Here is a 26,738-nt window from a genome sequence, read left to right on the forward strand (position 1 = left end):
GGCATTCGGTGCTTAAGCGAGTTTTGCGTGCGCTCTGTTACGAGCACTAGGAGGACTGGGAGAACTGTCTGCCGGCAACTTTGTTTGCTTTGCGAACGGTTCCACATGAGGCGACAGGGTTCTCAGCAGCAGAACTAGTGTATGGGAGGACACTCCGGTCTCCACTGAGAATGTTAAGAGAGATGTGGGAGGAAAGAGGGGAGAGTTCAACAGTGGTTGAATACGTGCTAAATTTACTGGAACGGCTAAGCGCAACCCAAGAACTAGTCGGAAAGAACATGGAAATAGCTCAAAGGAACGCCAAATTCTATTACGACAAGAATGCGAGGCTTCGTACGTTTAAAGTCGACTTAACGATGAAAGCGGAAAAGTGTAGGTTTGGTTGTTCACAGGTTACTTATCTGGGTCATGTTGTCGGTCAGGACATGAGACGGCCGGCTGAGCTGAAAATAGCTACGATTGGAGAATTTTCTCAGCCGCGCCCGAAAACGGACCTTCGTTCATTTTTGGGACTTGTGGGGTACTATCAACGGTACATTCCGAATTACTCGCAATTGGCATGTCCATTAACAGACGCCCTCCGAAAGGGAGCACCGAGTAACGTACACTGGGATAAGGACAAAGAGAACGCTTTTCAAAGTTTGAAAACGCTATTGGTTTCTCGCCCTGTGCTTCGCGCGCCAGACTACACAAAGGAATTCATAGTTCAATGCGACGCAAGCGACAGAGGTATGGGCGTGGTACTTAGTCAGGTCGGCGACGATAACGAGGAGCATCCTATCCTCTACGCCAGCCGTAAACTAAATGTAAGAGAGGAAGCCTACAGCGCTTCAGAGAAGGAATGCGCTTGTTTGGTTTGGGCCGCCCAGAAGTTGTCGTGTTACTTGTACGGAGCGAAGTTCATCTTCGAGACCGACCACTGTCCTCTGACGTGGCTCAATCAAATGTCACTCAAAAACGGCCGCTTGCTCCGATGGAGCCTCACTCTCCAAGAGTACAACTTCTCCGTTAGATATAAGAAGGGAGAGTTGCATAGCAATGCGGATGGTTTGAGCAGGCTAATTTGAATTCTGCGTTTGAGGGTCCCGCCTAAAGTTTGGGGTTACTAGTGTTAGCTTTTCTTTAGGCGAAGAAAATCCCCTCTCATTCAGCAGAATTCCCTCCATTAATTGCTGAATTTGTCAGCAGGAATTTGCTTCAGAAATTGGCATAGTGAAATGTAGCATTTTTTTTTGTTTCTGCACTTATGTTGTTGTTTTTTTTTTTTTGAAGCCTAGCGAGTCTAAAGTGAGAGCCAATGCGCGTCATCTCGGCGCAGAGCCGTGTTGTGGGATTCATTTTGCAGTTGCCTGTCCTTGTTGGATGTTTTGGGGCGGTGACATCAATGCACAAGTGGTAGCTGCGAGCCAAGACATCAATCCCCCCCTGACCAGCAGCCGTTCTCTTCCTGCCTAGCGGTTGTCAGCGCTAGACAGTCGAGACTTTCCGGGCCCTGGAGGCGCTGTCAAGAATGGCGAGCTGTGAAAGAAGATTGCCACACAGTTACGACAGGGCGACACGACGCGCACCTCTCCCTCTCCGTCGCTGCAGCTGGGAGGCGTTCAAAGAAGCGGCCTTTGCGCTGGAATCCGCCGCCTTACTCCAGCCCCTTCGACATTGTGACGGAACTAGTTCGGTGTGTGAACAATGATTCCGGAGTTCCCCAACGCGGAGCTGATTTGACACGCATGGACAAGCTGCCGTGGGGACGACGTATTTTGGAGCGTCTCACGCTTCGGCCTAAGCACGGAACAACGAGCGACCCTCGATCGGCGCCGATAGTTTCCCGGAACGGCACCCCGCGCGGTTGCCTCTGTGTACAGAGCGCGGTTGCCTTTGTGTACGTAAACTGGTCTGCAGAGCAGCGGCGAGATTGTGATGAGTAAACGAACAGTCGCCGCGTCGTAGGACCGGCGCATCGAGTGTATAAAAACTGTGGTGGTGCGAATGCTGAGGACACTTCTCTTGAGCAGTCATGTTAGACTGAGTCACTTCTCTCATGCAGTCATGTTGGACTGTTACTCTTTTTCTCAAGCAGTCATGTTAGACTGAGTTAATTTCTGTAAACAAACCCTTTTTCCTCGTTCTCGATGAGAAGCAGTTCTTCACTTCATCAACGATCTCAGCGTAAATAAGTTGGACGACGGCATGGGCCAGCTACCTTCGAATTCATGCCGTACTCCAATCTTGGCAAAGGACCACGGACGATGGGATTGAGCCCCCAATCCTGACAAGGCTCTGATCATCTAGTTTGCGCACCCTTTTCCGCGGTCCATTTCGACCGTCCCAGTTTCCCTCCTCGGCGTTCAATTTTCTACGGGTTGCGTACTCCTCGGCTAATTCAGCCGCCCTTTCCACAGTGTTTACATTACCTCTGTCTTGCACCCACAGTTTCACAGCTTGGGGGATGGTTTTGTAAAACTGCTCTAGACACATGCATTCAATGATCATGTCTCTGCTGTCGTACGCTTCCTCGCTTTTAAGCCACTCGACTAGGTTGGCCTTTAAGCTGTATGCAAAGTCCGGATAGCCCTCGCTATCTTTCTTGCCTGAGCTCCTAAACCTTTGCCGAAAAGCTTCGGCTGAAAGGCGGTATTTCTTCAGGAGACTAGCCTTAACTTTTGCATAATCATATGCATCCTGCACACTCAATCTGGCGATTACTTCCGCCGCCTCACACGGCAACATGTACTCGGGCCGAAGTTCATCTTTTCGCAAGTCCTTTCAAAATTGCTTAGGAACAAGCCTATGTTGGTCCCGACCTCAAATGGCTTTAATAGCCTCTCCATGCGGTACGATTCTGCCTCACTTGATCGACCCAGAGCGCCTTCACTTCCTTGAGACAACTCCAAACGTCTGCTTTCAAGTTCAAGTTGCATTTTTCTTAACTCGCGATCTTTATCGCGTTCCTCTCTTTCTCTTTCCCGTTCTTCTCTGTCCCGTTCTTCTCTTTCTCTTTCCCGTTTCTCTCTCTTTTTGAGAAGTTCCAATCCCATTTCAATATCTTCCTCACTGGCCTGATTGGAAATTAGCTCCAATAATTCCGATTTGAGCATTTCCTTGCGTACATCTAGGACCAGTTGCTCACCAACAATGAACAACTCGTCTCTCAGCAGTGTCCTTAACTCCATGACTGCTGCTTTACTGCCTTGATTCTGCTCTAGAAATCTAGCTAGGAAAACAAAACCTAGCTAACATACAACAATCTAGCTTCCCTACTGTTCTAAACAGAACAACCACAAAATGAAGCCTAGAGAGTCAAAGCAAGAACCAAGTACTCACCGCAGATACAGCACCATGTCGCAAAGTCCATCTCACCGCTGTCAGCCAGTTGTCAGGATTGGGGGCTCAATCCCATCGCTCGTGGTCCTTTGCCAAGATTGGAGTACGGCATGAATTCGAAGGTAGCTGGCCCATGCCGTCGTCCAACTTATTTACGCTGAGGTCGTTGATGAAGTGAAGAACTGCTTCTCATCGAGAACGAGGAAAATGGGTTTATTTACAGCAATTAAATCCGTCTAACATGACTGCTTGAGAAAAAGAGTATCAGTCCAACATGACTGCATGAGAGAAGTGAATCAGTCTAACATGACTGCTCAAGAGAAGTGTGTCCAGCATTCGCACAACAGTTTTTATACACTCGGTCCGCCGGCCATACGAGGCGGCGACTGTTCGTTTACTCATCGCCAACTTGCTGCCGCTCCGCAGAACAGTTTACGTACACAAAGGCACACACATTCCGATGCCCAAACGACGGCGTTGGAGGGGTGCCGGTCCGGGAAGTATCGGTGCCAATCGTGGGTAGCTCGTTGTCTTGCGTCACGCCGAGGCATGAGAAGCACCAAAATACGGCTTTCCCGCGGCAGCTTGTCCATGCGTGTCAGATGTTGCAACCGGACCGTTGGCGCCCGTTGTTGCAAATGGGTCGCAAGCCCCAAGGGTAGCGTTGGCCTGGTGGCCTGGGGCACACTGGAAGCATCCGAAGGTCCCAGCAAAGCATGAGGCGACTGCTAACAGAACAACTTGTTTATTCTAGCATCGCAAAGAGCGGGCGGTCAGGTCGACCGAAGTAGAGAGACGGGAGAGCACGTTACTCAACAGAAGAAATCGGAGCCTCTCTCTCGACGTCCGGGAGCAGCTGCTTTTATGCTCTTGGCGTCGCGGGCAAGAAGGAAGGTCACGAGATGACACGAGATGGACTGAGAGACACGTTGGGACAAGGAGGTGACGCATCAGCCGGGCCGGCGCCGGTCAGACCTCCTCGCTTCACACTGGGGGAGCTCCTCTCCCCGGCTGCCGCGCTTTGACAAGCGTGGGCACACACACACACACGCACACACAAAGACACGTGGCACTGAACATGCCGGGACGCGCTCGGCGGGGATGCGTCGCGGCCGCTCCGAACGGGCCAAAATGTCCGCCGCTTTGAACGAAGCTCCGGCGTACGTTGCATCCGCGCTGGCTTTACCGCGCGTAGTAGGCGAAACGTAACACAGATCAGGTCCGCGCTGGAGAACTCCGGAACCATTGTTCACACACCGAACTCGTTCCGTCACAATGTCGATGGGGCTGGTGGAAGGAGGTGGTTTTCAGCACAAAGGCCGCTTCTTCGAACGTCTCCTAGCTGCAGCGACGGTGAGGGGGAGATGCGCGTCGTGTCGCCCTGTCGTAACTGGGTGGCAATCTTGCCTTGCAGCTCGCCATTCTTAACAGTGGATAACGGTGCCACCTGACTCGTTCTGGGGGTGCCATCTGATTAAGCACCTGTCCAGCCGCGAGGCGCATTGTTATATTGTTAGTTTTTTTGTATATCGTGCAATTCAGGGGCTGAGAATAGCCTGTTGGCCAACTGCTGCGGTTAGGAGTAGCCTTGTGACGGCCTGCGGTCTTTGATCGCCGTGTGTTCTAACCGACGCTGACTGAATCTCTGGCGCTACAGCTTGTTGTGTTTGTTTTTAGTGCCTTTTTATCTTTATACTTTAAGTGTAAGCGTTAATTTGTGTAAATAAATGTTAACGAATTTTCGTTCATATTGTGTTCGGAAGGGTAGAACCTGCAAACTTTGTTCCCCGGGTCCTCTGTAATATACGGAATCTACAATTGTAATCGCCGTTCACCCGAGTATTTAGATAATTCAGCTGTTTCAAATGGAATCATGTAAAATAGAGGATGCGATGAACATGCTTAAGCGCAATTTTTCAAAAAGGGAACATTATTAATGCTAGCAGCTTACCAAATATCCGCGTTTTATCTGTCGCAATAGTTACTCTGCCAGGTGCTCTACCCGGCGGATTCGACGAACAATGCTGTCAACGATCATAGGAGGGGCCGTCAAAAGAAAGATCCCTCACGTGTCGTATATGAGCTTAATACCTAAAATTTGTTAGCATATTTTTCAATCGTCAAATGTTAGGCTGGTTGTGCGAAGTGGGTGTTTGTGGTTTGTAGTAAGCTCATACTTCAGCTTTTAAACATATTAAAAGGCCTCATTTAAAGCTTGACTGCGCGAAGAATTTTGCTCTAGCTTGCTAAAAAAAAAACCGACACCCTGCGTCTCATGAGCGCCCATAATTTCGCCTTAATGCTACGCTAAAGAAGACAGCAAGTTGAGCCAGATTGAAAAATTGGGCTTCCGTAATAAGCAGTTTGTTATTCCTAGGGAGGACAGAGCACTTGCAAACGAAAATATGATGGAAATAGAACATCTGGATGGTGCGCCCTATTAGATGGTAGCATTTCATGTGATGTCATCACTGGCGTAGTCATAGAGAGCGACAGAGGAGAAGGGCACGTGAGGTTTACGTGAATGCGTCTAATTGAAATTGAGGAGCAGCAGGTCGAAATTTTCTCCGCAGCAAAGTCGTATATGGGCACCCGGAAGACGATGAAATACTTCTAGGCGAATAATCTTCCGATTTAACTTGGCTTAATAATTTCCTTTAGTGTCCTCTTGGGTTTACTCCACCTATTGACATGATGTGACGCCTATTGAAAAAATTCCTATGTCCAATATTCCGTGTGTCTGTACAGGTACACGGGTAGTCCAGGACCCTGTGAGTAAACCCGTTTGTTTACACAAAAAGACATGTGACACTATAAGAATATGGTTCGAGGTACTAGGGCCTTTTATTGCGAGAGCAATTATATGGACATCCCAGGTTCATTCTTGCCGTCGGCGCCACTGTCCCCGCCGTCGCCGTCATATTCCGTCGAGGTCGAAGGGCGATGCGTGCGAAACGTGCGAGGGTGAACGTCGAAGCGTGCGAGGGTGAACCGACGATCGCGGCTCAATCTCGCGCGCGCAATAGAGCAAAGCGCGGAGGCAGCGCGGCGTCTTCCGTCGCACGCAAGGAACCCGGGGGGGGGGGGGGGTAAGGGGGCGTTGTACTTCGGCAACTACGTGCGACCGCGCGCGGTCGCCCGGGCTTTATCTTTTTCACTTTTCATTTCCCTCAAGGCCTGTCAAGGGCTTACAGAGGGGAGTGGGGAATGATTAGATGAGTAAATACAGTATAAAACGTACAATTTGACAAATAATTCGGTAGGAATACAATGAGTCGATAAAAAAAGAAGCTACAACAAAAAAAGATACAAGATAAAGAGGCACATGAAACCGCGTTCTACTAAGTAATATTCTCTCAGGCATCACGAAGCAAGGAATTATCGCTGATGAATACAATGTTTGCGAGGAGGCATTTGCACTCTTGTGACTTCCGAGGTATGAATGACTGGGAAGGTGTGTTTGGACTGGAAGAAGGAGCGTGAACCTTGTAAGAATAATCTATGCGACGGAATTTGTATTGTGGAGTATGAATGAACGCATCATGCAGTGTTGTACTGTGAAAAATTTCGTGAAATAATGATAAACGGGAAACTTTAGTTCGAGCTGCAAGAGATGGAAGAGAAAAGCCAGTTCTTATGGCTGTTATGCTGGCAGTTCTAATACGAAAGAATAACATGAGCAGCGTTACTCTGAGCAAATGATAACGTGTTAATGAAGTTTATGTTATAGGGGTCCCAGACTGCTGTCCCAGCACAATTATCAGCCAAGATGTGAATGTTAGAAGTAATTTGCGAACGATGGTCGTTAATATAGATTAGGAACAACAAAGGATCGAGAACTGATCCTTGGGGCACTCTGGGGGCAATAGAGCAAGCACATCAGCTAATTGTAGCCTTTAGCAGTTGCGTATTGTGAGCAATTAACAAGAAAGAATTCGATCGGTTTTAAAATATTAGCATTAATATGCAAATGAGTTAGTTTGAAGTTTGTGGATTGGAAGTGCGGGACATATTTTATCGAATGCTTTTGAAAGACAAAAAAAAAATGCCGTCAGCGCATGATGAGCGATCAAGGATTCGATGCAACTGATCAGTGAAAGTTCCGAGTTGAGTGTCACGTGTGTGTGGTTTCCTAAAGCCATGTTGGGAGGTAAAAAAAATGCATTACCTTCAAAAAAGTCGACGAGGCTTTTTAAAACAATGTGTTCCAGTAGTCTGCAACCCGTGGTGGTAAATGAGAGAGGGCGATATATTAAGTTCCCGAATTTTTATTACGCGATTTCTGGAGAGCAACCGCCTTTCCAACCTTACATTGACGAGTCAAAGCGCCTGTGTTGAGTGACTGTTGAAAAATTTTGGTTAGGTTAATATACGTGCACGCGGATGTGTTAAAAACTTAGTGCTAATTGAGTCGAAGCCAGATGAAGAATTGTAGTGAAGCTTGTGAATAAGAGCTGCCTGATAAAATCTTGAAACCGATCTGCTTTGGTAGTACAGTCTATAGGCGGACCGACGGCTCGTAGATTTGCGTGTGCTGTGTTCTGACCGCAAAGTTTGCGTTGAAGAGATAGACAGCACGAAGGTCACTTCGCTCGCTGCTGCTGCCGCGCTTCCTCACGCCAGCCTTTTAACAGCGAGTGTCCGCGGTCATCGAATGGGATATGTGTGCATGTTTCCCTGTGCGTGCTGACGCCATGCTTGTTAATTTATTCTGTAAGCGAGTGTTTACAAGCTTGTACGGCCGATAAAACTACTATCCTTACTTCGTGCGGCTGTCTACTAATTTGCTATCGCAATAGATGCTTCTCCTTCCTGGCGAAACTGCGGCTTTTTGCTCCTTCTTTCTTTAAGGTAGTGCGAAATGACGTACAGCCTCCGGCTTTTGTATGCGTATCGCGCAAGTAGACTACATGATCTGGCCGTGCGTCTTCCCGAAAGGGGACAGCGTAGTGCTTTATGTGCCTGTGCGTTCTTCTGCCCGTTTCGCCAATTATCGCCGCTATAAAACGTCACAATGGCGCGTGATCGACGCTTTGAAGACCTTATTAAATATGCAAGAGTATTGCGTTTCGGTCACATGGCAGAGGCCGGAGTGCCGGCGATGCACTCGTCGCGCGGCGATTTCGTTTACTCGAACTCGATACGAACGAGTGCAGTCTGATTTAGTCGGACTGGGGCCAGTAACGTAGCTAGGTCGTCTGGCACCCGGGGCCCATAGGTCTTCTGTCACCCCCCTCCCCGGGTGTAGCCGGCGGAAAGAGAGGTGTCTTCAGACGTATATGACACCCCCCCACCCCCTCTCACAGGCCCCTTGCACCTGGGGCACACGGCCCCCCTGCCCCTCCTGTTGCTACGCCACTGGCTGGGGCAGTGCGTGTTCGTGCGTTTCGATGAACGCGTGGAGTGAGTCAACCTACCTCTTGTATATAGGCGAGTCGAGCCACGCTTGTCCCGAGGCTGGTCGGAGGCTACGGTCTTCCGCGCCGGTAACAATTAACAGCCGATATAGCCAGGTGCCAGGTAATTGGGGTGGGGGGGGGGGGGGGGCGGTTTCATATATGTCTAAAGATCCCGCTCTTTCCGCCGGCTTGAGTGGACCAGCAGCCCGAGCTCATGCATCCGTTGTATCAGATGGGATGCGCCGCAGGATAGTCAGCGCAGCAGCTTTTATCAACACCCTACGTAATAATTGCAGGAATGCTCGGGCTAAACATATTAATTCGTCAAGTGGTCGCTAAACTACTCGCCTCAGTGGAACGTTTCATGTGTGGTGCACACTTGCGGTGTGCTCGTGCTCGGAGCGGGCAGTCGCTAAATATAAATTCTGGCGATGTGGCTCTTGGGTCCCAATCCGCGCTGTCTTAAGATAGGATGCCTTAAATAACTGTAATTAGGAGTTATAGAGGAAACAATGCAATTCAGGAATAGCGGACCGAAAGTCATATTATTAACTACACAAAAACTGCTCTAAACAAGTTCGTCTTGTGTGCTAGAGCCTGCAGTATACTTTGGCACGGCGGTTGGCCCAGTATAGCAGTACCGAAAGAAATAAATATGGAACAGAGACGTCGAACTTCCTACACTCTTAGACAAGGTACACCTTTTGTGGTGTATATCTGCCACACAACAATAATCGTCATCTGCCTTGCTTGTGTTTCCTTTCTTGAAAACGCCGCGCCCGCTACTTTCGTGTCGGGAATGCTATGTCATGCTCATAACGCGCATGCTGTTCGCTACTAGGAAGTACTGGGCTCGCAGCGTTAAATAAAGGAAATGCCGACAAGACAGATGACGATTTATGTGTCGCAGGGTGTCTACCAGCCGGGAAAACCGGGAATCCTCAGGGAATTTGAATAGTCCGGAAATACCCAGGGAAAGTTATCTGTAACTTTATTCAAAGGAAACGCAGGCCGTGTTAATGCTGGCTCCAGTAACATGGGGATCGCAACGAATCGTCATTGACGCCGTGTAATGTGCACGATCTATTGCCAGAGTAGTTAACGACCGATTTTCCAGACGCCCGATCTTTCGGACATGCCCGATAATGCGCACGGCTTTGCGGCACCACCACGTTCTCGATATAGTCAATGTATATTGCCGTGCCTCCAGGTTTGAAGTGGCATTAATAAAAGCCACCACTGCTGCCATTTTGATTATCTCGCTGCCTCGAACCAGTACTCTCGCATGCAGATCGGCTGGTAGCCGTCGCCACCACCGCGGCAACGTTAGGCCTAGCTGCTTCTACGTTCGCTATTTAGCTTCTTGGCGTGCGGTGTCGTGTGTTTCATTGAACGAATTCGCCGCTGTCGGCAATGGTACCGACTCCGCCTTTGTAATCCCCGTGATTGGCTTCGAAGCTCGCAGAGCACAGCGCGTTTCGTAATCCCAGTCTCCGAAAGTTAGCTTCGCCTCAGTACAGCTTCATTCTACATTCGCGATATCTGGGAACGAAAGCGAAAAGAGGGGGGTGGGGGAGGGCTGCGCCGTATCCAAGGCGGTTGTGCTGGTCCTGAAACATCACCCCAGCCCCGCCCCAGAAATTTTCGATATGCTCGCCTTCCTGACTACACCCGGGTCGGGAGGATGTATGTCGCGTGTGCCTGACGGCCAATTATGCCACTGGATATAGCGAACACGTTTGGTTGCGTGAGACTTGGTGGTATATTTTTCAAATTTATTAAACACAAGCTTGTGCACATGAACATGTCTAATAATTCTAGAAACTGGTTTGAACGCGATCGATACGGCGCCCGCTACGATACTGCGCACGCCACCCACACGCGCTCGCGGGTGTGGGTGTGTGTGCGTGTGTGTGTGTGTGTTTGTTTGTGTGTGAGCAGAACGACAAGCACACCTCAACGATATAATACGGTTCCGTTCCCAATATCAAAGAATGAATTACGCTGCATTATAGGGACGTCTTTCAAAATATGCAGAAACACTTGGTTTGACCAGAATTCTAAGAGCTCGGACTTATACCATATTGATCCATTCATTGAATTCGAATTTTCAGTCATTAGACAGAACTATGAAAACCCTTATTCATCAATTAAGGCTAGGCACTGCATACACAAAGCATTTTCTACACAGAGTTGGCCGTGCAGAAACCCCCGAATGTGATTGTGGATTTGTAGACGAAGATATATATCACCTCCTTCTAGATTGCCCACATCACGGCAGACCAAGAAGTCAACTTAAATCAACCCTGTAGCATCGCCAAGAAAAGCCAACCTACAAGCAGCGCCCCCTACGTGCATTATGCAAGAATCCAGGTGCGACAACTGGGCTGGAGGGGAGAGGGCCATGGGAAGTGCGGCACTTGGCAAAGAGGGGAATAAACGTTCCTTTGAGTTTTATCCGAATCTAGTCTTATCATCATCATCATCAGCCTGGTTGCGCTCACTGCAGGGCGAAGGCCTCACTCATACTTCTCCAACCAACCCAGTCATGTACTAATTGTGGCCATGTCATCCCTGCAAACTTCTTAATCTGGTCCGCCCACCTAACTTTCTGCCGCCCCCTGCTACGCATCCCTTGCCTTGGAATCCAGTCCGTAACTCCTAATGACCATCGGTTATCTTCCCTCCTCGTTACATGTCGTGCCCATGCCTACTTCATTTTCTTGATTTGAACTAAGACGTCATTAACGTCTTGTTAACGTTTTTTCCCTCACCCAGTCTGCTCTTTTCTTATCCCTTAACGTTACACCCATGATTATTCTTTCCATAGCGCGTTGCGTCGTCCTCAACTTTCGTAGAACCCTTTCCGTAAGCCTCCAGGTTTCTGTCTCGTACGTGAGTATTGGTAAGACTAAGCTGTTATACACTTTTCTCTTGAGGGATAATGTCAACCTGTAGTTGATGATCTGAGAATGCCTGCCAAACACACCCCAGCCCATTCCTATTCTTCTGAATATTTCAGTCTCATGATCCGGATTCGCGGTCACCACCTTCCCTAAGTAGATGTATTGCCTTACCACTTCTTGTGCCGCACTACCTATCGTAAACTGCTGTTCTCTTTCGAGACTGTTAAACATTACTTTAGTTTTCTGCAGATTAATTTTGAGATCCACCCTTCTGCTTTGCCTCTCCAGGTCAGTGAGCATGCATTGCAGATGGTCCCCTGAGTTACTAAGCTAGGCAGTATCATCAGTAAATCACAAGTTGCTAAGGAATTCTCCATTAACTCTTATCCCCAATTCTTCGCAATCCAGGTCTCCGAATACCTCCTGTAAACACACTGTGAATAGCATTGGAGAGATTGTATCTCCCTCCATGACGCCTTTTTTTATTGGGATTTAGTTGCTTTCTTTATGGAGGACTGTGGTGGCTGTGGAGCCGCTTTAGATAGCTTTCAGTATTTTTACATGCGGCTCGTCTACACCCTGATTCCGTAATGCCTCCATAACTACTTAGCTTTCGACTGAATCAAACGCTTTCTCATATTCAATGAAAGCAATATATAAGGGTTGGTTATATTCCCCAGATTTCTCTATCACCTGATTCATAGTGTGAATATGGTCTATTGTTGAGTAGCCTTTACGGAATCCTGCCTGTTCCTTTGGTTGACAGAAGTGTGAGGCGTTCCTGATTCTATTTCCGATTACCTTAGTAAATATTTTTTAGGCAACGGACAGTAAGCTGATCAGTCTATAATTTTTCAAATCTTTGGCGCCCCCTTTTGTGTGGATTAGGATTATGTTAGCATTCTTCTAAGATTCCGGTATTCTTGAGGTCTCTTATCTTGAAGAGAGACAACTCCCACGCCCAGAGCAGACATTACAAACCCTAATTAATTTAGACAGCAGGCCTTTCAGTTTAAGACAACTTTCGGTTCCTTGGCCAGCAACGTCCTTGAAGAAGAGCCCTTTAAAAGCTCTAAAGACTTTTCTTCGAGACAGCGGCATTGTTGGACAGTATTCACGCTTTTATTGTTCCCTTCATTTCAATATCGCTGTATGTATGCATGTGTTTGTGAATTATGTTATGTTGACTGTACTGTTGTGACTATATGTGATAATGCATTTAAACGATGTTTGTAACACCCGCAGACTAGACGCTGTGTTATTAGGCAGTAGTATCGTTTGGATCTTTGAGTCTTTTATCCATAATAACTGTGGAGACATTTACCTTGTATATTGTATGTAGCATGTGTTTCTGAGGTCACATTCTTCCTGGGAAAACGTTGTGTGACAAATTCTGGTGATTGTGTGAAAGGGTTATTTGGTATGTAATGTTCAACCCTGTATGGGTTATGATAGAGCCACTCAAAAGATAAGGAGTAGCCGGCGCCTTAAATTGTGCGCCAACATCTCCATATGTCATATCAATAAAAAAAAAAAGTGCTTTACTTTCTATGCTCGTTTTCATTCTGCTAACAGTCATTACGAAATGTGCACATAACGGACTTGGGCCTGCAAAGTATCTCCATTAAATGTCTTTCCGGTGCACTTTCATCTATCTTAAGCTTACTATAATTCGTGGCTGTAGGATGTTGGACACTATAAGTGACTACCTCACTGATCTTTATTTTGCACGTGCCACGGTTCCACTCACTACGTGAACCATTTTCAGCTGTGCTGAGTGACTATGGAAAGAGGTGCCTCGCCTCTCGTCATTCTTTAGCACGTTCGGGGACACAGTGCATTTCGAAAGTCAGCTGCAATCACAATGTAATAAGTGCCTATTGGCTGTCATGAGTATATCCTGAACACAAATTTTCAGAATTATGTCAACATTAGTTATGCAATCGAAGCCAGCCTATGAGGACAAACTGCTGGCAAAATTTTCAAGTGACTCTGCTGGCAGAGTGTCTGCTCCCTATATAATGTTAGCCACACTGTTCTGTCAGTGTGCTGCATTTATCTTTTCTCACACAAATTTACTACCCAGCCAGATAAGATATCGTCAAACCATCAATTTAACGCCCATACACATGCTCACTTCTTTATTTTATCATATTCTGGAAATGACACCCATTTCTAGCTTACATTAGCAACATTAGCTCAACTTATGCACAGAGTTGAGTTGCTCGATGTGAGAAAAAAAGATCACTGCAATGCTAATAGGGGTTAGACTGGTATGAAAAAATTATTTGTCTTTATATCTTGTTGTACAAGTTGTGCTATTCATTTGATGCACACAGTAACATGTAAACACAAATGTTTGTGTACCTTGCATTTACGTGCATGTGTGTGCGAATAAAACAGCGCAACTTGTAATATCAAGGCATGTTGCACCAACTATACCCCATCAAAGATGGTGTACCTGGTATTCAGTTGATCTTGTTTAAATTTTATCACATGGGGCACTTACAACATTTCATACGTGTATGTAAACCAATTTATCGAATGTATCCACTGCATGTAGAGTGCATATTTTAAACCAATGCGGTACTTGAGGCAGCACCTTTTTATTTACCTTTTGCCGTCGCTTATTAGAGGGATCTTGTTGATTTTGCCAGCCAAACATTAACTCATATAGAGGTTTGTGTTTAGTATACCAGCAGTGATATACTGAATGCAGCTGCACTTCCTTGTGTACAAGTGAGATCAATTCCACTGCTCATCGTTCTGTCACGTTTTCTTCTTCAGTCATACACGGTGACATTATTTTGCGTCGTGAGTTCTAGGCTCATTTTCACTTGGGCCTTTCGATGAAGTGAAATCTGCCTCTTCAACAGTCAGTTTAGTGGAAAGCCACCACGGAACCAATAGCTCAAAGGGCGATTCCTGCATGCTTTTCGCCAATCATGTAGTGTGCGGAAACTATGTGTGATATGTCGCTTCAGCTACACCAGTAATCACACTGCTGAACCTGTTCCATGTAGTTAAGTCATTGATATAGGCAGAGAAAGATGTTGCACATATGCAACAGTTGCTCATCCCTTGAAGTGTGAATGACCCAAACCTTCGCGAGCATATCGGCAGCACAAGTGGGAACACTTGGGCTATCACAAGTGAAAACAAGCAGAATAGTGCCACCATCTCAGCTGGTTTGTCGTGATTAGCTCGCCTACATGTTTCTTGTTTATATTGGATAGGCTTCCTACTTTATGAATTAACAGCTTTCACAACATTTACTGTGCTAATGAAGGCACAGATACCAGTACTGAAGGAGGTATATACAAGCAGGCCAGAGAACCTATGGGTAAGTTCAAAAATATACAGGTAAAACTAACTCGGTCGAACAAACTAGTTTCACCTGACAAGATGTAACACCAGCAATGAATGCACATTCAGAGCATGCAATAAGTACCCTGTGTGGAAGATTCACAGCTGTGATGCCAAAAACCTGTTTGCCTTTTGAATATTAACATAAGGAAAAATTCCACTGTGTGCTTCAGTGTCGGAGGGTAAAATATCAAAGAAGAGGTGCAAAACGAATTTTGTATGTTGTAGACCACTATGAATGTGGTACACAAGTTGTGCCAGAAATAGCTATTTTTGTGCAAAGCATTGGACAAGGTACCATGTGTATGTCAGACGCATTAAAATTCTTTCCCATTGAACATTCTGAGCCCTATATGTAAAAGGCATACTGTTTTCAGCTACAAACAGCACGTATACATATTTGACCTATACCACAACAAGCTGATGTAACAAAAGAATATGTACACCTTAGTGTTAGGTTGCTTTTAATGGTGTCTCAGTTTACTTAATACAGCTTTGAAGTTACAGATTCCTTGACATGTTTATAGCTGAAAACCACAGAAAACTACTTGCATTGTGACTGCGAGGTCACAATACGAGGATGTGTGTGGTATCCTTCCTTTCCATCGATGTGTCCTTGCACTACAAATGTAATATGTCTCACCTGCAAAGCTGAGCATACACGCTTACATTTCAAATGCTGTTTTGAATGCTCGGCAGTTATGCTTATAAGCACATTGTGACAGGAAATCTACGACACCTTAATGTGATGTAAAGGGTGGTCTCTGCATAGCCAAACCGTTCTAGCGTGCCTGCAGGAATACAGCATTGTCCAGTGACACTGTATAGTCCAGGCGTAACAGTGAACGACTAGCAAACAAAGCAACGGTTAATACTAAGCTAAGCCATTGTAGGAGCATTATGTTATCTAACCAACACCCAAAGTTGGTTTCAGTGTACTGAATAACGACAGCTTTGATTTACCAAGTTATATATTACTGCACATACACAATGCTGAAACAGTCTGTACAATGGTGAGCAATGTGGGAAGGAATGAAAGATTACTTGTGATTTGTGGATTTGAATAGTAGACGAGAATGCATACCCAATTCACCAGTATGCGTGTTTCCTTCGGGAACAATTTTACATTTGGCACTGAGGCTGATCTACTACGGCCTCTTGATTGCAAATTTCTGTGCTTTCACAGTGCTATTGGGAGTATCATTCATTTGGCAACATGAATAGTGAATAAATAATGGAGCACAAGAATTCTTCAGTTTTATGCAGAACACCTTGTGCATTATTCACAAAACTGAACCTAAGAAACTATTTGCTGGTTTATCTTGTAAATAAAAAACATGGCAATGAGGTTCTCCTTATTTTTTTGTGCGGCCCTGTCTCCTGCCATATGAGCCTTCATTTCATTGTCATGTGCATGTTAAAGCAGCTACTAGTGAAGAAAGCCAAACACAAGAGCACTAACTACATCAACCGTTTCACACCACAAGAGGTCACTGAACTCACCACTAAGTCAAGTCATTTGGTAATCTCAGTTTGCTTTCAAATAAAATACAGGTACTGGCCAGCTGTATATGCTATCCTATGTATTTTTTGTTTTGCTAAAATATGGCGCTGTGCATCAGCTAGCTAGGTTGTCACTGCACAAATACATAAACAACATGCAGCCCATGCCCAACTAAGTCAAATAACCCGAGAAGAACTTACAATAGTTCATGTATCATGTACGTGCATCCTGTGAGTTTATTTTTGGTATGTAGAGCAATCAAAATAGAACACGCATGTATGAGGATGACAGTATCAAACATTCTCGAATCGATCATCCTTGTTTGCTGCCATGGCTAGCATTGCCATGGTACTGCTTACTTTTGTGCACTTTTGTAATGTTTTGTACATAGTTGAAATGTTCAATGAGGTGTGTCTAGTAAGGTGGCAGCAGATTGGCCACCCAGGCTGGCAAGAAAGAATGCCATTTTTTGATTTCTCTCAAACAGCAACATAATTTATTAGCTTTCAAATAAATACTCCCCTTGGAAACATCTCACGAGTATATATCTGCATAAGGTCACCGCTGTACATACATATTGCTTTTATGCCAGTCCTACTTAATTGTACACTCACTGCTTGTCCTTGAATTCCTTGCTGCATCAAGTTAACCACTTATGCGCAACCTTTTTGCACACAGTGAGAACTTAATTCATTCATCGCTGAGCACATCATTTGAGGTTATATTTTGTTTGGAAAGTTTACAAGCCGCAAGTATTAAATTTCTAATATGGATGTTTGATGCCTCATTTTTGGTGGCTTTAATTATGTAAAAAAAGGAAAAGGTATTTCATGCATCCAAGTGCTCTAAACACTTTCTTAAATTGGCAGAGTGAAAAAAAAAAAGAAGAAAGCATGAGCACGTAAATGCAAGCATGTGAGCAAGCTGTACTCGGAGCCTCACACGCGTGCTCAGCGGTAAAGAGGTGTGTCTTGGCGACCTACACAGCTGTATTCCGCGACACATGAGCCGGTATTCCGTATTCTTGCAAGCTTTTCCTCAGCACTACAGAAACTGCGCGGAACATGGGCATTTCGGACGAATCGCTTCCGGCGACACTATCACTTTCGCGTGACGTAGAACGCCGCACGTTGGATAATTGGAGAGATCTTGTTCAACCAGCCAAGGCCGCGCGCACTGAAAGTAATCGTCCGAGAGTACGTCGCATGCTGCAACGTGGGATTCCCATACATATGCAAAAGGTGGCGCAGATAAGATCACTGTGGCGTGTTTCGAAAAAGGGTGACGGTGCCGATGCAACACTTGCGGTTGCAGAAGAGAATGTGGCAGTCTAGAGTCGCATTTTCACCGTGATGTGGAAACTTGAAATCACATGTGCAAAAATATGCCAGTGTCGTCTCCTGCAGTGCCTCCTTTACGTAAAGGAGGCGATGTCTGTTGTCAAAGGTAGTTGCCAACCTTGAACACATTTGCTCCGCCGAATGGTTGCCAGCTGTCAACAGGCCGCGTCGCCCAATAGTAGTGCGCGTATGATTCGCTCGTGCGGTTTGCGCACATCGAATTTCGCGACACCATCCGCCTTTTGGGCGTCCACACGCGGGCGGACGAGAGCGGAAGTCAGGGACGGATTGACCATGTTTGGGCCCTTGAATAAAAATTTCACTGAGACAGTATGTGGGAAATGAACTACAGTTCCTAAGTGAATTAAAGAAATGATAAATAAACGGAAATGGAAGTGGATGAAGAAACTACTGGCCGCCAGTGGGATACGAACTCGCGTCTTTATTTAAGAACTGCAGTCAAATCGTTTGAAGCGCCTTAAACGAATTTCAGGCATGCGACCGCGAATTCTACCAAGGCGCTAAGCCGGCTATTTCTACGCCTGGATGGTTTAGAGTTCGCGTAGACCGGGATGCGGTCTGATTGATTTAGATTGGAGTGACACAGTGATACGCACTCATTGCTCAAGGTCCTATGCTTTATTCCAGGTTGCCAACCGAGTACTTACATTCGGCTAAATGCTGTTAATAGACACTACATTACCCTCCTTGAGGAAAATGAAATGAATGCGAACACAATGTGATTAGGGAAACCGTAAACGCAAAACAGTTCACTGTTGAAAAGCCGTGAATGTCTCCTACAAACAAACAGTCACAATGTCAGGTTGCGAAATCAGAAAGATGGCGTGGAGGCTTTCTGTTTCTCTTTGGGTAGCGCTCTCTTGGAGAACTCTGGTGCAATGCAGGTGGTGCAGGATCCAGCACTGAGGTGGGTAGAGGATATATGATGTCATCACAGTCAAATGATGTTTTGGCTGGGGCTTGTTTAAGGCCATAGGCATCTTTGAAAAAACTTGAGTTGCGCGTTATTACTCTATTCCTTCTCGATGCCTTGTTTTGTGATCCATGAACGCTGACACTGGTATAAGGGTCTGGATCATAGTACGAAGTGAACTTGTGTCTGTCTTGCTTGCACAAGACTCGCTGAGCCACACAGAAGCAATGTGGTTGAGCATGCCTTCGTGCATCAGCATGTTGTTTGTTGTATGCCCTTTTGTCGAGCACAGTTGCTTTGAACTTTGTTATGTCTTCCGTTTCCGAAGCAGCTTCAACATAGCAAGGCAGAAGATTTCTCATCGGTCTGCCAAACAGCAGTTCATATGGTGATCTTCCTGTAGTTAAGTGTTTTGAAGACCTGTATGACATCAGGAAAGTGTCGAGCTCTACTTTCCAATCTATGTTCTCAAGCTGACTAGTGTGAACATGCTTCTTCAATGTTCTCATGAACCGCTCAGCTTCGCCATTAGCTTGAGGCCAGAAAGGTGTCATCCGATGATGCCGAAATCCTAATTCTTTTGCGAATGTAGCAAACTCTTTGCCTTGGAATGGTGGCCCATTGTCACTTTTTACCTGTGCAGGGATTCGAAACTGGCAAAACACTTGTCGAAGGGAGGGAAGCACATTGTTTGCACTTGTGGAGTGTATGACTTGTACCACTGGGTATCGTGAGAAGTCATCTAACACCACCATGGCATACTTTCCATCTGGAAAGGGACCACAAAAGTCGACTGATACTTCTTCCCAGGGACCACTGGGTAGTTCTGTCATGGCAAGTGGTTCTTGCTTTCCTTGTGGAACAGCTGCTTGACATGGTAGGCAGCTTTTAATCAAAGTGTGCACGAGCTTATCCATGCCTGGGAACCACACTTTTTCTCTTAACATTTGTTTTGTTTTCACAATCCTTTGATAGCCCTTGTGGGCAAGTAGCACTGCTTGTTTCTGCAGAGTAGCGGGAAGAACTAGGCGTGTTCCTCGAAGGACGATGCCCTCGGGCATTGTTGTTAGTTCTGTTTTTATAGATGCAAATGGCTTCAGTTCAGCTGAGACCCAGCTGGTGAGTGTGGGGTGCTGGATAGCACTGATAAGTGACTGTAGCTGCTGGTCTGCTTTCTTTGCATCTGCGACTTCTTGAACCGAGAAGGCCTTTGGGATGTTGTGGCGCTGGATAAAGTTGACATATTCATTAGGTACTTTGTCGATGCGGGCACACATTTTCATTTCAGGAACTGGATGCCTGGAAAGGTAATCGGAAGGGTTACTACTTCCTGCAGTGTGTTGTACAACGAACTTGTACTGTTGAATGCGTAGAGCAAGGCGCTCAATGCGGGCAGATGGTGATGATCTTGGGTTTCCCAGTATGCTCACTAAAGGCTTGTGATCAGTCAGCAAAAGGAAGTTGACTCCACAAAGGTAAAGACGGAAGTGCTCCATGGCCCATACAGCTGCGAGAATCTCACGTTCAATTTGGGAGTAGCGACTTTCAACTGGTGTAAGCGCTCTGCTTGCATAAGCTATCACTGCAATATCTTCACTGTCACGCTGTGTAAGGATAGCACCCAGTCCATGTGGACTTGCATCTACCACCAATTCTGTCGGTTTGGATGGGTGAGAGTAAGCAAGGGTGGAGGCATCGGACATGGCTTGCTTTAGGCTCTCAAGAGCATTTTGCCGTCGTTCTGTCCACTCCCAGACAACATCCTTTAGTGTCAGTTCACGTAAAGGCTGTGTGAGGTCAGCAAGATTTCTCAGAAATCTGCCTGAATAGTTGATCATTCCTAGCAGGCTCTTCACTTCTTGTGGCGATTCCGGTGTTTTAATCTGTAGGAAGGCTGCCATCTTCTTAGGATCAGGACGAACGCCGTCAGCTGAAAAATAAGTCCAAAGAAGTTCAGTTCACGTTGATGAAAGTGACACTTCTTTTCATTCAGTGTCAATCCAGCTTCTTGGAGTCGCTGCAGAACGGCTTCCAAGGTCAAGTCGTGCTCTTGTTTTGTTTGCCCAAAAACAAGAATGTCATCACTAACATTCAGGACATTGGGGATGCCATTGAGCACTTGGTGTATGGTGTTCTGAAAGATTTCAGCTGCACTGCTGATGCCGAAGTTCAGTCGTTTGTAGCGAAACAAGCCAACATGTGTTGAGAACGTGGCGAGTTGCCTTCAGGAAGGGTCAAGTTCCAACTGATGATATCCATTCTTTAAGTCAAGATTGGAGAACATTTTTGCTCCATTTAAGGCAACAATGATGTCATCCACTGTTGGGCACAAATGTCGTTCCCGTTGAATGGCAGTGTTCACAACACGCATGTCAATGCAGATTCAAATTTCATCAGGCTGATGCGGTTTAGGCACAATAACCACAGGGGACACCCACAGTGTAGGTCCTATGGCTGGCTCAACGATGTCTTCTGACAGGAGGCGTTCAAGTTCTTTCTCTGTGGCGTCACGTAAGGCAAACGGAATACGCCTGTGTGGTTGTGCAACCGGTGGGGCAGTGTCGTCCACAAAAAGATGAATGTGGTGGTTTTTGAGTTTTCCAACTCCACGAAACAACTTGGGGAATGCTTCCACCATTGACTTGTCACCTTGATGCTCATTAACTTGGTATGTGATCTGGACAAGCCCCAGGTTCGATGCTGCTGTGAAGCTTAAGAGTGGTGCACAGTTTCCTCGAATGACAAAGATGTCTTCTTCAATGCAGTTATCTTTGTATCTCATTGTGACAGAGACTTTGCCTAGAAGTTCAAGCGGCGAGATGTTGCTTTGTATGGGAACACTCCGACGGATGTTTCCTGGAGTTTCACCTTTAGCCGATAGCTCTCAAAGTCATTTTCGCCAAGAATTGACACTGTTGCACCTGTGTCGATTATGAAAGTGACTGACACATTGTTGATAGTGACAATAACTTTTGGAGATGGGCCTGTCTGAGGTGAGGTCATGGCAACGAAAACATACTCGTCACTTCTTGAACTGGTTTCACGGGTGGCAGCACATCCTTTGGTGCTAGAACTCGTCTTACTGCAGACTGTCCGATTCCTGTTTGGACCATTGTCACAGTCCACTGCTTGTGCCATTTGTCTCGTTGAATGACAGAATCGTGCAAAGTGACCAACCTTGTTACATGCCTTGCATGTCTTGCCCCATGCAGCACAACTTGATCGTCCGCCTTGGTGAGGCCACTTGCCACCGCAGTTGCGACAATCTGCTGATGAGACACAAGGTCGTTGCGGTGCATAGGTTTGTTGTGGCCTCTGTCGGCTGTTTCTTTGGTGTTGGCCATGGTGCTGTCCTTCCTTGTGCACTGCGAGCACCGCCGCATTGCTATCGACGTTCTTTTCTATTTCGGATACATCCCGTTCGACATCCTCGAGCATTCTTTCTTGTTTAAGTAAGTCTTGTAAAGTGAGGGAATGAAGCATTGCGTATTTGCGAAGGCGAGACGACGTTGTGGCGAGGATTATTTGGTTCTGGACTTCAGCGTCGACGTTCTCGAAGTTACAGTGGCGAGAGAGCTGCCGGAGGCGCGCGTAGAAGGCGTCCAGTGGCTCACCAATGTTTTGCTGGGCTTGGCGAAATTTGTAGATCGCAAATGTCGAGTTCACTCGACGGGCGAAGTGTGCACTCAGCTTCGCTCGTGCGGCATCGTATTCTGGCGTCGATGGGCTCTGCGTGGTCTGGGTCGTGCTTGTAGCTGTTGTAGCTTGTGTAGGCCAGTCGGGGAGGGAGCGAAATATGTCGTAGACTTGCTCGCCGACGTAGTGCAGGAGGAGAGCTTTCTTGCGTGCATCTGCTGTGATAACACACGCTAAAAAAAAGTTCTCGAACCTTTCTATCCACTTGGTCCATTCGTGACCAGTATTGTTGGCGTCTGTGGCGCGAAGGTCGAAACTTGGGAAGGGAGGGAGCGCGTATGCCATGGCTGCGATTGCCCGTTGCCGCTTGCTGCTGAGGGATGATACGACGGAATGACTTTGTTTGGCACTCACATGGGACAAAGTAACACTTCTGACACCATTTTAGGGTTCGCGTAGACCGGGATGCGGTCTGATTAATTTAGATTGGAGTGACACGGTGATACGCACTCATTTTTCAAGCTCCTATGTTTATTCCAGGTTGCCAACCGAGTACTCACATTGGCTAAATGCTTTTAATAGACGCTGCAGTAACCTCGATAGTACCTCGCTCTCATCATGCTCCGTGTTAATTGTTCTGTGTTGTCACTCTCAATGCACGCTGGCGTTCTTGCGGTTGAGAGTCGGCACACCTCGGCCTCTATAATGCCCGCGCTGCGCTCGAACGTGCCGGTGAGGGGGAAGATTTACACAAGTCCTCACCTCCACTGGACATGCGTCGTTAACATCGGTCAGCAGCACTAGCGGATACTCGCTCGTACTTCAGCAATACTCTCGCTGGATATGTACTCACGCTCGTGTGGCAACACTGTACAATAGTGAACATTGTGAGAGGGCCACCTTCAATTTTTTTTTCTTGGTTTAAGCGAACTTTGATTCGATAAACCTTTCAGATTGATTTACCAATGAAGCGTTGTATGGAATACGCTATGTAGCATATTTCTTTTATTTCATGGGCCATGTCACTGTGCAAAGTACGGCCAAGGATCGGATCGCAAATTTTGGCTTATTTGTATATGCTTTGTGGAAACGTACATGTCCATGCATATATATGTGGAACAGCATTTTTATCAGAAACTATGCGTTCCAAACGGTCTAAAAACGTGTTTGAATACTGAGAAAAAGCGCGATAGAATTGGCAGAGATTCCCAAACCTCGCGTATAATCTTTGTTTTCAATAATCGTGAGATACAGTGAAACCCAAAATATTTTAAATATTTTTTTACAAGGTCCACAGAAATTAATCAGTTTGATCGGCAATTTTTCGAGACGTTGAACAATTCCGTTGGAATTCTTGCACTAGCAGTGCCATTCACCATATAAAATGACGACTGAAATGGCCAATTTTCAGTCGTCAATATTCAGTAGATTGGGGAGCCTGGAAAATATAACCTTCGACCGGAGTTATCGTCGAAATCAGCCTCCAGTGTCCCTACCAGTTCCTCAACCAAACGACGCAACGACTGCGCTTTGGTCGACTGGGCATCATAATGTTTCAAATGACAGCAGCAGTGAAGGCACAGAAACTTCTGTCGGGTTGTCTAATTTTCCCATCCAACGTCAAGGCTGTTTTAACGAAGTCTCAAGTAACTGTGGGGGCTCATGAGAGCATGTTATTCTGATAACTGAGTTCTACTAATATAAAGTGCAACTTTGTTTTCACCGCCGTAGGTGTCATTTACCCATCGGTCTTTTGATTGCGTATGTGCAAGTTATTACGAACAATTATTCCCTCTGTGTGGAGCTTTCATATACACAGAAGCACGCAGTCGATTTCAGACCAACCGTCGACCAAAGCTTGACTAGCTGTTTTATGTCTAAATTTTTGAACACCGCCTTTGCAAATGGCGTTTTTCAGTACTATCTGTCCCGTTCAGCGAGAGCCGTGTTCGCTATCGTGCGAGAGGCGTTGCCCTTGAGAAACCTCTCTATAAATTCGTTCCCACACGATATATTTCACGTGGTCCTTTTTTCCGCATTCCAAAGAAAGCGCGCGAAATATGAAAAAATACCACCTGACGGGGCGCTTCCTCACTGTTATTGTGCTGCTCTCAAGCGTGCGATGCAATAACAAGGTCGGCTGCAGCGAGACTGGCTCGCGACAGGGCGTTATGCCTGGTGTAGGTATCTGGAGATGCGGCTGTTATCGCAGAACGGTGCAAATACGTGCTGCTTGCCAAGAGTTGTTGAAGGGATAATGCGTGGAAGGCCACGAAAAAGAAAAGACGAAAGCAACATTTTCATTCTGCTTGAAAGAAGGAAAGACCAAGCGCGTGGGAACGATGAAGGGCGATGACGACTGCTACAATTTTGCCTTTGTACACAAATGACCTTGTAGTACTTTTCGAATTGAACGATGATGCTACAACTTTAAACCTCAGGGCTGAAATAACTGCGGATAAATCACGCAGGGACAAAACTAACTAATGGTAAAAAAAAAAATACATTGGCTATATTCAAGGGAGATAACGCATCTTCTTTAGACGACTCTTTTCGCACTGGCCTCCAGTCTGCACGCCTTCTTACACCTATTGTCTACGAGACGCTCTTTTTTTATGTCAAACACCGCACGTGCGCATAGCTTCGTGGTCGCAGTATCGCGTGACCGCGTCTCGCATCACCCTTGTCGACCGTGACCGGCGCGTCAGTTCCTGAGAGAGTGGACCCGCAGGCAGTTCCAGTTTACCGGATGTAGATAATAAGTTATCTACCTCGTTTGAACCAATCTCAGCGAACTGCAATATATGGAATACGGCCGTATCGCTGCGTGTTCTCCACAGCCACGCTATTTGGGTGGGGCCAACGTTGAGCTACACATATGGCTTACTGCAATGAGGAAAGAGCGGATATATGATTTTGGCTCTAGGTGCGTCAAGTGGACATGGAAATCGCGCAGTTGAGCTACTACAAAGATGGCATTAAGGTACGCGTCCGAGCTCAAAGACGATTGTGCGCGCAAACGAAACACTGAGACAGACTGGGACGTTTACGAAGAAACGACATAAATCTTGCATACGGGGTGAGAATGGGGAGACAGATATTCTGTCAAAGTTTTCTTCAGACCCACATGGAAGTGTTCGTAGTGTGGGTGTTGAAGCGTGAGTGTCAAAGTCTAGGATGAGGAGAGTATAGAAGAGGAAACTTCATCCGTACCACGTAGGTGCAGTTGCACCATATGTTGGAGCCACGCGATTTCCATAATCGAACGGACTTTGCAAACTGGATTATAATCAAGACCTAAGGGGACCCAGGCTTTGTCAACAAAATACTGTGGACAGATGAAGCTACATTCCCACGTAACGCCCAAGTGAACATCCACAACGCTCACTATTGGAGCGACGGAAACCCTCACTGGGTTCTGAAGATACATCATCAATATCAGTGGTCAGTTAATGTGTGGTGTGGAATTCACGGTAGCACTATCATTGGCGCGGTGTTTTTTGATAACACGCTTACAGCCGAAAAATACGTCATCGACACCCATGATGGCGCACTTTAGGATTTTCTTTGCGAAGTTCCATTGGTTAGGATCAAGGTTATTTGATATCAGCATGATGGTGCAGAAAGGTATAAGCTTCGAATAATGAACACTTTTTTCAGGAAGCGTAGCAACAGAAAGTGGACTTCTAGCAGCCCTAATGGTGAAACAAGAAATGAAATTGACTTCATACTTTCTGCTGACCCCAGCATAGTTCAGGATGTAGAAGTGATAGGTAGGGTAAAGTGCAGTGATCATAGGTTAGTGAGGGCTAGGATTCACCTCAGTTTGAAGAGAGAAAGGCTAAATTTGGTCAAGAAGAAATAGGTGAACCTAGATGCAGCAAGGCTAAAAGCAGACAAATTCAGGCTGGTAGTTGCAAACAAATCTGCAGCCTTTGAACAGAGACATGGGGATGACATAGAGCTAATGAATGAAACCGTAACTTAGTTGGCTTCAGAGGCAGAAGTAACCAGTAGGCGAGCTCTCCCAAGTAGCAAAGGACCTAATAAAGAAACGACAAAAAATGAGAATGTCCAACTCAAGAGATAAGATTGAATTCACGGGACTGTCAAAAGTGATCAACAAGGCGAAAATAAGTAATATTCGAAACTACAACGTGAGAAAGACTGAAGAAGCCGTCAAAAATGGACGCAGTTTAAAATCAGTGAGAAAGAAACTTGGCATATAGGACAAACCAAGATGTATGCACTGAAAGATAAGCAGGGTAATATCATAAGCCATCTCAAAGATATAGTAAAAGCAGCGGAAAAATTCTAAACTGACCTGTACAG

General features: G+C 46.2%; 1 pseudogene; it reads right to left on the minus strand.

The window, feature by feature from the left end:
- Window positions 1-18,358: 18,358 nt before the first annotated feature.
- LOC135909967 (uncharacterized) lies at window positions 18,359-23,201 on the minus strand (annotated as a pseudogene).
- Between the last annotated feature and the right edge of the window lie 3,537 nt (window positions 23,202-26,738).

The sequence above is a fragment of the Dermacentor albipictus genome, chromosome 1 (assembly GCF_038994185.2).
Source record: "Dermacentor albipictus isolate Rhodes 1998 colony chromosome 1, USDA_Dalb.pri_finalv2, whole genome shotgun sequence".
NCBI lineage: Eukaryota > Metazoa > Arthropoda > Arachnida > Ixodida > Ixodidae > Dermacentor > Dermacentor albipictus.